Below are 10,913 nucleotides of genomic sequence, written 5' to 3' on the forward strand. Positions count from 1 at the left end.
AAATTTTCTCACCAGTGACATTAGTGATGATGTGGAGATGCCAAGTGGTAGTTGATTCAACACATGGAGTAACACATGTGTCATCACGAAGCTCATTGAAGGTGGTATGATTTTTTTTATTGGATGAGCATTTCACAATCCAAATTGAATGTGGATTGGAGATCACAATCATGTTATACCATTACGTTTTTCGGAAATAAGATAGTTCATTATTAGGTGATCAACTATAATTCTAAATCAAATATGGGCTATTGGATTGGATGAATCTCCATTGTTCAATTTTTCAGAGTCAAGTTGCATGGTTAATATCTTATCATCTTTAGGTCCAAATTTAATCTACATCATTCGATCGAATCAGTATCAACCATAAAATATTTCAGAGGCAAGTTGCTTGGTTATGGATCAAACACTTTTGAATCCAAAAATGATTACAATTTTGTTATCTATCCTAGATCATAACTATCATATGTCATGGGTGTATAAGTTGTGTTCCAGTGGATAAAATTGCAAGGTGGGATCCACCCCCCGTTGTAGTTAGTGATTGTGTGCAAATTGGATTGATTCTAAAGGAGATTGGACCCTCACATCTCATCAAGGATTAGAAATGTGTCACATAGACTATAGGACCCAAGTGGGGCTGAAAGAAAAGAAAATAAAATGTGGGAAATATGGCTACATAGGTGGCATGTATCAAAGGGAACATGCATACAAAGGTTGATGGAATTAGTCAAAACCGCCATTCAACCCTTCCTCTATCATAGTTTACAATTCCATGCACTATGCCATTCTTATATACCCGTAATCTGTTGTTGAACTAAGTGGAAGTAAGCTGAAATCAATGAAGTATATGTGGGATTGTATTCCACATAAGATGCCATATCATGCGTTAGATTTGTAGTATTATTATAATTCTTTCATGATTTTCTAGGTCCTAAACATATGGGGTTGTTTTGAGGCCGCATACAATGGTTTTCTGGAAATTTCAGGACCTATGTGTAGTATTATCACACCCATGCCATGTTATTAAAATGAAAGTGCTTAGTGAGATCTTTCTGATAACCTTTTCTTAGCTTAAAATAGAGTTATTATGCAAAAGTTACACCTATAATAATGTAGGGAGAGAAATGAGGTGTCAACTTACTTATAGGAGGCATAGGCTTCGTGCGTAGAACTTAAAATGGAGCATGGAAGAAACCAATAGAAATATTTTGGATAGGAGAATCCAACCATGGAATAAGAATTGGATTATGATCATCCTTAGCATAAAAATAACTAGTGAATTTAAATGGAAAAATTAGGTAAATTGACAAAACTTCAAAAGGTCATAACTTTTAAATCGCAACAAAGAATGAGGCATATGAATATTCAACAGAAAGCTTATGAAGGCATAATCCAATGGTCTACCAAGAGTTTGAAATTAATTAGCATAACTCTTTAATAAATTGAGAGAAACCATCTTATGGCTAATCAAATGGCAAGATAATGAAGCCTACAAAGGTTGAAACTTTGATTAAGAAAATTAACCAAAACTCAAAAATAAAAATGAAGTAACCTCAAAAAATATGGTTGAATTTTCAAATAAAAGAAAATCTATTGCATAAATACAAAAATAATAAACACTAATAATTACTATATAAATACTTTAGACAAATAAGGCTTTTTTTTTCCAATAGAAAAAACACTTTCATTAAGATGAATTAAGAAAGCACAGATATCCAACATGACATGCCTATCTTAATTGGAATACAGGAACAAAGGTCATTTCAAGATCGTCTTCAAATGTCTTATGTCTTTACAAAATAAGAAACAAAAACAGAAGGGAAACAAAGAGATGTCAATTTAATAAAACAGAGTTGCATTGCAAAACATCAAGATTCCCCTGATTGTCATCTATCAAATTATTTTCGGTTCCAGGTGATGCATTGAGGAGCACAGGAGAAATCTGAGAAGGGTCTTAAGAGCACGAATGTCAATACTCAATTGTAGGAGAAGGCTCTACTATAGAAGAAGTTCTCAAATGTCAATGTGTCTAGATTATGAAGGAACACCCGAGACAAAGGATTGAAAAAGGATTTGTCCAAGAGAAGCGTTGCAACCAGATATGGAAAGAGCATCAGCCTCGCCATTCTAGGACCTGTAGATGTGGGATATGGAGAGAGAACTGAAAACTTGCATCATGGAACAAATTCTTTGTTTCTAATTTGAGAGTGAAGGGGCATCTAATTTGAAAATTCCATTGGCCCATTTAATCAATAGATTTAGAGTCTCCAAAAACCATGAAATCTCTAATACCAAGCCATATAGAAAAATGTAGAACTCCCCAAAGAGCTAGGAGTTACGCCCGAGAATTAGAGCCCAAACCACAGAGCTAGTGAAATCTGAAGTAAACTTCAGGACCCAAGTTTATAGCCATTCCACAACCACAAAGATCGAAGGAGGAATCTCCATCGAAGAATCCCACTAGAAAGTTGGACCAAATGTTTTTTGAAGGGTGGGGGAGTTTAGGGCAACAAATGGGGGAAGAGAAGAATTCCTTGTAGTAAGCAAAGATCCTATTGCTAGTCCTCCAGATATCAGTTGGAGTCTGTTCAAAGATGAGATCATTTCTAGCATACCAGATACCCCAAAATATTGTCCAAGGTCAACTGATGAAGGCAAGTTACAATGTCAGACCAGTCCCAGACCACTTGAAGTTGAAGAGAATAAAGCATGGAGAGCCAAACTGATACAACAAATGGACAATGTAAAAACAGATGATGGATGTTTTCAGGTAGTGTCTAGCACAAAGCACACCTATTGGGCCCCTAGAATCCCCACTTTGAAAGATTGTCCCAAGACAACACTCGGTTGTGCGCCACCAACCAGATAAAGCAATTGATTTTTAGAAGGGTATTTCATTTCCACGATCGTGATAGCCAAGGAAGATGAGAGGGTGTTTCATATGGAACAGACAAATAAAGCTTTATTAGGAATCAAAACAAAAACACAAAATATTTGAGAGGTATCATCACTTTCATCAAAGGAGCCTCTCACGTTGCTTTTTTTTAAATAATTATATTTTTAAATTCTAAATGTTAAATAAATAAACACACATAATCTGACTTTGAAAGCCAAAAATATTTGGCCTAGGTCCAGACCAGCCTAGATCCATCTAACTCCAAATTTACCATGCGCGGATCTTTTTGGAATGTAGAATATATTAATTAATTAATAAATTAAATTATTTGTAAATAATTTACAAATAATTTATAAAATTATTATTAAATTTATATTTATATTACTTAATTATAATAAATTATTAATATTTAATAATAATTTATTTTTTAATTAATGTTATTAATGACATTAATAATTAATTAGCATTAATATTTTAAATAATAATGAAAATGTTATTGAATGAATAATGACATGAGGGATCATATTCCAGGTTAAGATCCATAATAGCTCCATTACTAAATACCGATAAAAGATAAATATTTCAAATGGTTAATTATGGAAAAATAAATTATTAAAATTGAAATAATAATTAATTATCTAAAATCATGAGATATTTATTTTTAATGGTAAATAATTCAGTTTATTCCCATAAATATGATTATATATATATATATATATATATATATAAATAATTACATATAATTCTAATAAACATTTGTTTTTATATATATTTTATAATAACATGTGTCAACTTCAAACAAAATTATATATCACTCCTTATACTAAAATCTCATTATACTAAAATGTAAAATGCAACTCAATGCAATCAAACAAAAACATAGTTGATTTTTTGGCTGCTCTTCGTATTATGTAAGACGAATCAATATACCCTTACCTTTAAGCTGAGCTTACAAAACTTACCAAGATGTCTACAATGTTGAGGCTATGTGCATTTTCTGCTTCAAACCTAGGCTTCTTTTTGTTCTAGTTTTGATAAGATTATGTTGTGATGATTGAATACATTAATAGAAACCCCCATAGGTTTTCAAGCTTCTTAACACCAAATTGTTCCCCAGAGATGACCATTCTTTTTGGACATGTTAAGGATGGATTTTTTATGTGTTAAGAGGTCTATGTCAACACCAAATTGTTCTCCAGAGAGCAACCTTTTTTTTTTTTTTGGATATGTGAAAGATGGATTTGTTATGTATTAAGAGGTTAATTTTAAGTATAGATTATTATTATTATATTAAGTATATTAAATAATTTAAATCTAAAAAAAATTAGGTTTTTAATAATATTAATTATTAAAATTATATTAAATAAAGATTATAAAAAATGGGGTTTTAAATAATATTAAAAAAAAAATTGAAGTTTTTATAATATTTTAGTTACTTGTTTCACTGTTTTCTAATGGCTAGTTTTCAATAGCTAACCTGGGGCAATGATGCATCTTTACTATTTATTCCTAAAGATTGTACGATTCCTTTCACCTTGTCCTGAGGATGAACCACATTGGTTGGTTTGAAACATCGACCAAATCCTAATGATATGATTATTCCGAAAGACATTTATCTACAATATGGATCACAAAATTCTTAGATCTAACATGCGGTTAAAAAATCAAATCTCTTCACATGTAAACATCTTTTAGAGTGTAATATTTGGATAAAAATAATTGTATATTTCTCATCTCTTGATAAATCCTAATGAATTTGTAGTGGTTTTCTATATATATATATATATATATATATATATATATCTATATATAATGTGTAATTTTTCATTGTTTAAATTGTATTTTTTAATACTATATAAAGTACATAACTTAAACTTGTAAGTCCAAAAAATTCTTGTTATATTTCAAGAAAAATTGACACACACACACATATATATAGACTACTTCAAATGTTTTAACCATAAAAAGATATTATTCCAATTACTATAGAGAGTGTGTGTGTTTACATCAAAATATTTTACGTAACTTTTGCATTGAGACATTTTATTTATGGACATTATCCACATTAAAATGATTTTTTGTTATTAATATATTTTTAAATATACTTTAACATTACTTAATAGTGCATATTAAAATATTTTATTTTATTAATGACTCATATTTTTTTTTTTTTTTTTTTTTTCTGAATATGTCTACTCATATATTGATACAAAAAATATTTACATAGAGGCAGCGGCCTCGAGAAGTCTAGCCCAGAGAGGCGGCATACTCACATTACATAGTTGAAAATTGACCAAAAAGACTTGTTGTAAACTGACTAGAAGAGCTTCTAGGACCAGGACCATGATTAGTACATGGACATAGAAAACAACATTGTCAAAACTGTAGATTAACCAGAGGTAATTCAGGGACCAAAACGGATTGTCTGGGCTTATGCATATAAGCAAGGAAGCGTTGCCCAGGTCAAAACTGTTATCTGATCCAAAATGCAACTATACTTGTAACTTTGAGCAACAGGGAAACAAAAACCAAAGAGTGCAGACCTGTTTATGCTTCGTGAGTGGTGGAAGGCGACTCTTCGACAATACAACACCCATAAGTGAAGGGATCATCATCATCAGAGGGATGGCCCTCTTTACCTGAAGAACCGCCAACAGTCGGGACACTCGGACCAGCTTGAGTTTGCGTTTCCTAGGTAGCAGTACCACCTGGAACCGTATTCTGTTTGTTGTGAAGCTGAAAAGTGTCAGGTGAGTCTTCTGCCCTCATCTCCATAGTCGCTCCTAGAGTTGCGGCCACCAGACCCACAGTACCCTCGCACAGCTCAATTGTGACAGAAGCAATGAAAGAGTGATTACTGAGAGTGCAGGGGAATTGAAAACGAGCAATGCAAGAGTGAGAGTTGTGAGAGCTCGATGCTAATCCATGTTGCCCACGACCTCGTCCACGACCGCTCCTGGTAGCGGGATTGCAATCAGAGCCGAAGCCCAAGGAGTACGACGAGGAATCCGTGGTAGAGGACGAGGGTTGGCGAATAACTCGCCCGCGAGGGCTTCCCCTTCTGCAGCCCATTCTTTGGCGCAATTTAGGCATGTTGAAAAGAGCAGTAGAAGCTAAACTGGCGGCAGGATTATGCAGGTCGGGGGAGACTAAAAGGGGTAGAGCTTCAGCACGCAGAGGAGCGTTGAGAGTGACAGAGGCCGAGTGACACTTAAAATTGCAGGAAGGACTTTGGAAAGCATGAAATCTCAGCTAAGAATCAACACTACAATCTTGAGCATAGCGATTACCTGGACTGGACCGAGAGCAGGGCTTCGTGGCAGCGAGGGAGCAATACATTCACAGGGGAGGAGCATTGAGGAAATGGAGGAGCGCCATATCAAAAGGACGAGAAGGCAAGTATGGAGGAACAAGCTGCAATAACGCAACATTGAAGGAGCTTGCAGAGAGTATAAAGGCCGGCAGCACGCGAGGCCAGATGGCGGTGGGAATGAGCCACGCGCCATCCCACCAAGTCGCCTTCATACCATATGCAGTACTATACACCCGCATCTGGGAACTCATATTAAAAAGGTTATTATTATGATTATTTTTAAATGTTACACATATTTTATATGAAGAATTGAATAAATTACACATTTTCTCTTTATTTTCTTTTTATGGCATATATACTATTTTTTTTTTTTTTTTTAACTTTCAATTATATTTTTAAGCATTGAATATTTTATTATACACAACATTAAAATATTTTTTATTCGTTTTCTAATTATAAATATATATGAAGTTAATATCTACATAAATAAGTTAAAATATATCTTCAAAATAGTTTTTCTTTCAAGATTAAATATTTTATCATATACAACATTAAAATATTTTATTTTAGTGTTTTTTTAGTTGATATCTATATAAATTAGTTAACGTGGATTTTCAAATAATTTATTTAAACCATTAGAATGTTTTTCAAAATATAAATGTTCATCTTACTCACACTTTTTTTAACTTCTAACTCCTTTAGTTTTTTTAAAGTTGATGTGAAATTATATTATAGACATGGAAATATTTGAGAGTGAATAAAATATTTTTATCACATTGACTACAATGAGTTTGGGATTATTAATGGTCTATGATATTTTTAATTAAAACTAATCAAACATACATATTCATTTTTGTTTTCTATGATAGTAAAGACTGCTTTTTATTGACATAATATTTTATTTTCATTTTAAGAGAAACATCTATATTGAAAAAAACAAACTCACATATTATATCATTTTTAGCTGTAAAATTTATCTCTCTATGCAATTATAAAAAACTAATAAATATAACAAACTTAGAATTATTGAATTTTACAATATATTTAATTAAAACTAACTTAAACATGCATATTAAAATTTTTTTTTTAATTATGAACAACATTATTTTTTATTTACAAAATATATTTTATATTGACTCTCGATACCACGTTTCATGAACAAAAATCAAATTTTGCAAACTCGCAAGGCGAGTCTCGAACGTACTATTTTCTGCTTAGAAACAGATTTTACAGGCACCGTTATATTCGGTTGATTATTTGTATTTTTTATTATTATTAGGTTGTTATATCAACTGTCTGTGGCAAACCAGTAGTTAACAAACTCGAAGTGGACGTGCCGGAGTGGTTATCGGGCATGACTAGAAATCATGTGGGCTTTGCCCGCGCAGGTTCGAATCCTGCCGTCCACGGTTAGTTTCGCCGTTTTACCAGCCAGATTTAGATGGCACATTTTGCAAGTAGGATAGTCACTGCATATATCTCATGTTCACCGCCCTAGGATCCTCACACTGTTCACCGGGATTATATATATTTCATGTTCACCCCCGACGTCATGAATATCTAGCGGGGATAGCTCAGTTGGGAGAGCGTCAGACTGAAGATCTGAAGGTCGCGTGTTCGATCCACGCTCACCGCAACTGTACGTTGGTGGAATGAAATCTTGGTTGATAAAGGGAAACCTTAGAGGGTTTAAGAGACTTGGGGAGTTGTGTCGATAATAGACAATATGGAGTTTCGATTGACTAAACTCCATATGATTTTATGTGTTCGATCCACGCTCACCGCAACTGTACGCTGGTGGAATGAAATCTTGTTGATAAAGGGAAACCTTAGAGGGTTTAAGAGACCGGGGAGTTGTGTCGATAATAGACCATATGGAGTTTCGATTGACTAAACTCCATATGATTTTAGCTAAATAGATTACGGTTTTTTCTGTTTAATACATTCTCGCTTTTGGCATGGTATCCAAGATGATGTGGGCAACCTTTCATAACATTTTCTACAAGTTTGACAGTGCTTTTGGGGTTCTTATGAACAAGGGCAAATCGGTCTTACTATTTGGGGAGGGACAACAAGAGGATATTAAACATATCGCAAACCTATTTGGTGCGGAAGCTAAACCAATCAGCGCTTGATTGAAATATTTGAGCTTTAGTATCAAGCTAAATAATTACAGCGTCAATGATTGGGTATGGATTGTTGACAGATTTCACATAGATGCTTAACTCTTGGAGGTAGACTCACCCTCACACAGTGGGTTTTGCAGCAATTAGTAGTGTATTGGGCACATCTTTACTACCTCCCTACCACTATCATTTCGAAAATAAATAGGATTATGGCTAAGTTTATTTGGGTAGGATCTGGAAAATCTTACAAATTTCACCTCACCAAGATTGAAAAGATCACTAGGCCTAAGTGTCTCGGGGGATGGGTTATGTTGAATATAACACTGTTTGGTTGGGCTCTTCTGATTAAATCATTATGGCGAGGATTATTCGATAATGTCTATGGGTTGATATCATCATATCCAAATACAACGTAACCAACATCAAATCAAGTAGTAGAGAAGAAAATCTCAAGAACCTACATTGAGAAGATATTTTGCTCCTAGAGATAATCCTGATAGATCTGTAAGATTTCAAAGGAATCAAAGTCCTTTTGTTCCTTTTGTGCATAATGTAGAATGTTACGATTGTCACAATTTTGGGCATTTTGCAGCAAATTGTTAGGGCAAATCGTACAGACCATATCAATAGAGATTCCAGTAATTCCATCCTCCAAGGAGAATGGCTAATAGGTATAATTATTCTGCTTATGGTTATTGTAACTTATGTCACATGTTTAGCCATAAGGAAATAGATTGCAGGTCCAACCGTTGGAGGAGAGACACATTTCATGCATGGTTTAGATCTGGCATGAGCTAAAGAAGAGTTGATCCTCTTAGCCACGTGGAGTGTTATATTTTCCATAGATTTGGACATATGGAAAGAGATTGCTTGTTGCCCCATTATTCAAGTGAAAATCGTCAAAGGCAACAAAAACCAAGAGGATCTAGCACTAAACCTGTGAAGCAAGAGAAGAAGCAAATGAAGGATGAGAAGAAGTAGCCCAAAATCGTGTGGAGAAAAAAGGAGCAGTGACTCTTCATCTAGTGAAGAGCATGCCCTCCTATATTCCATGATTATTCATGCCTATTTATAGAGGACTATAGATCATGAGAGGTGCATAACCTCAAGGGGAGCATATGATGGAGTTTGCAGCACCATTGATGAGTTCATTTCAACCTTCATGCACTTTCAGGTCCACGGGATTAGCCTACCTCTTGGAGGTATGTTGAGCTCAATGGGAGCTATGCATGGTATGAAGACTCATGATTTGTTTTGTCTCTTTCACTCTTTTTTTTATCATGTGATTGTAGCAATTTTATATGTCTTTCATCAATATAAAGATGATCACATTTTCAGCCATGTATATGCTTTTGGTTTCCACTAACAACTGGTTGAAAAGATGTGCAACCATGAATAGATTTTGATCATAACTTGGGATGTATTGTGATGACATGTGACAAGGACCATCCATGTATAGATTGTTATATGATGATTACTACAATCGTTTATTTCCTATTGTTTTGTCATTATGTATTGGTTGAGAGTCCAGTGAATAGTTATTGAGTCATCTTGATGATAGGTTTGTTTTGGAGGAGTCTTATGGAGTCATTTTGCAGTAGCATGTATGAGCTAATGATGATGCAATTGTCATGATGTATCATGTATTTGATTCATTGGTCCATAGGAGATGATCATAGCAGGCATGTATTTCATCATATGGTCATGTAATAATCATCTATGAGGTCTTATGTCACTGCTAAAACCTTGTATTTATCATCTATATGTCATTTGATTCATGGTCATGTGGAGTCTTGGTCCGTATGGTGCTTTTATTTGTCAAAGGAAGCATTTTATGCAGTGGAAGCGGTCATTTCAACCCAACAATCGGTATCTCTACTACTTGGAGATGGCATGTGTTCAGGGGTGCAATTATTTGTTCCTATTTACTTAAGTCATACATTATTGGCATTATGATTCACTTGGAGGTGTTCATGCTATGCCTCATACTATGCTATGGCATTGGGGTTCTTGGTCTCATGTGATGAGATATTTTGGTAGTTGTTGCTATGTAGTTATGGGGGAGATTGTGTGTGGTTACCTCATATGATGGTGCATTTTATGATGTTGCTATGAGGAGGAGTGATGGTTTGATGCTTATGTGCATATTGATGCATGCACTTGATGTTTCTCATAGTTTCTATTATGATGATGTTGTTCATGGTTGTCTTTATGTTGGCATGTTATCCCTTGCTGCTAGAGGTGTTGGTGGTATATTACTCTGAATGTTGTTTGGATATATTTTTTCTACTTATTGTTACTGATATGTGGAGAGATAAAGGATGATTGTTATATATGTTGCTTGTTTCTTATATGGAGGCATGGATGATTTTTTATGCATTATATTTCAGCCATGTAGAGACGTACGCTCCAGTATTTGCTTCAGTTATTGGTACCTAATCATATGGAGTTTACCTTTTGCCATTGATGTCAAAGGGGGAGAGAACTTGGAGAGATTTGGATGGATAGAGTGCAGCTTCATTTTTTGGAGAGTGTATGGAAATTAGCCTCACATGTTGATGAGGTTGACATCAATGCC

At 34.2% G+C, this 10,913-nt stretch overlaps 2 non-coding genes across 2 annotated transcripts; both read left to right on the forward strand.

Annotated features, from left to right (window-relative positions):
* The first annotated feature begins 7,536 nt into the window (after nt 1-7,536).
* On the forward strand, nt 7,537-7,618 carry TRNAS-AGA (transfer RNA serine (anticodon AGA)). Its single transcript has one exon. It is a non-coding gene; the product is annotated as a tRNA-Ser (tRNA).
* Nucleotides 7,619-7,772: 154 nt separating this feature from the next.
* Nucleotides 7,773-7,845, forward strand: TRNAF-GAA (transfer RNA phenylalanine (anticodon GAA)). The gene has a single exon. It is a non-coding gene; the product is annotated as a tRNA-Phe (tRNA).
* The last annotated feature ends 3,068 nt before the right edge of the window (nt 7,846-10,913 follow it).

Source organism: Pinus tabuliformis, chromosome 6 (assembly GCF_031772625.1).
Source record: "Pinus tabuliformis cultivar Carrire ecotype Pingquan chromosome 6, CPIR1, whole genome shotgun sequence".
Classification (NCBI taxonomy): Eukaryota; Viridiplantae; Streptophyta; class Pinopsida; order Pinales; family Pinaceae; genus Pinus; species Pinus tabuliformis.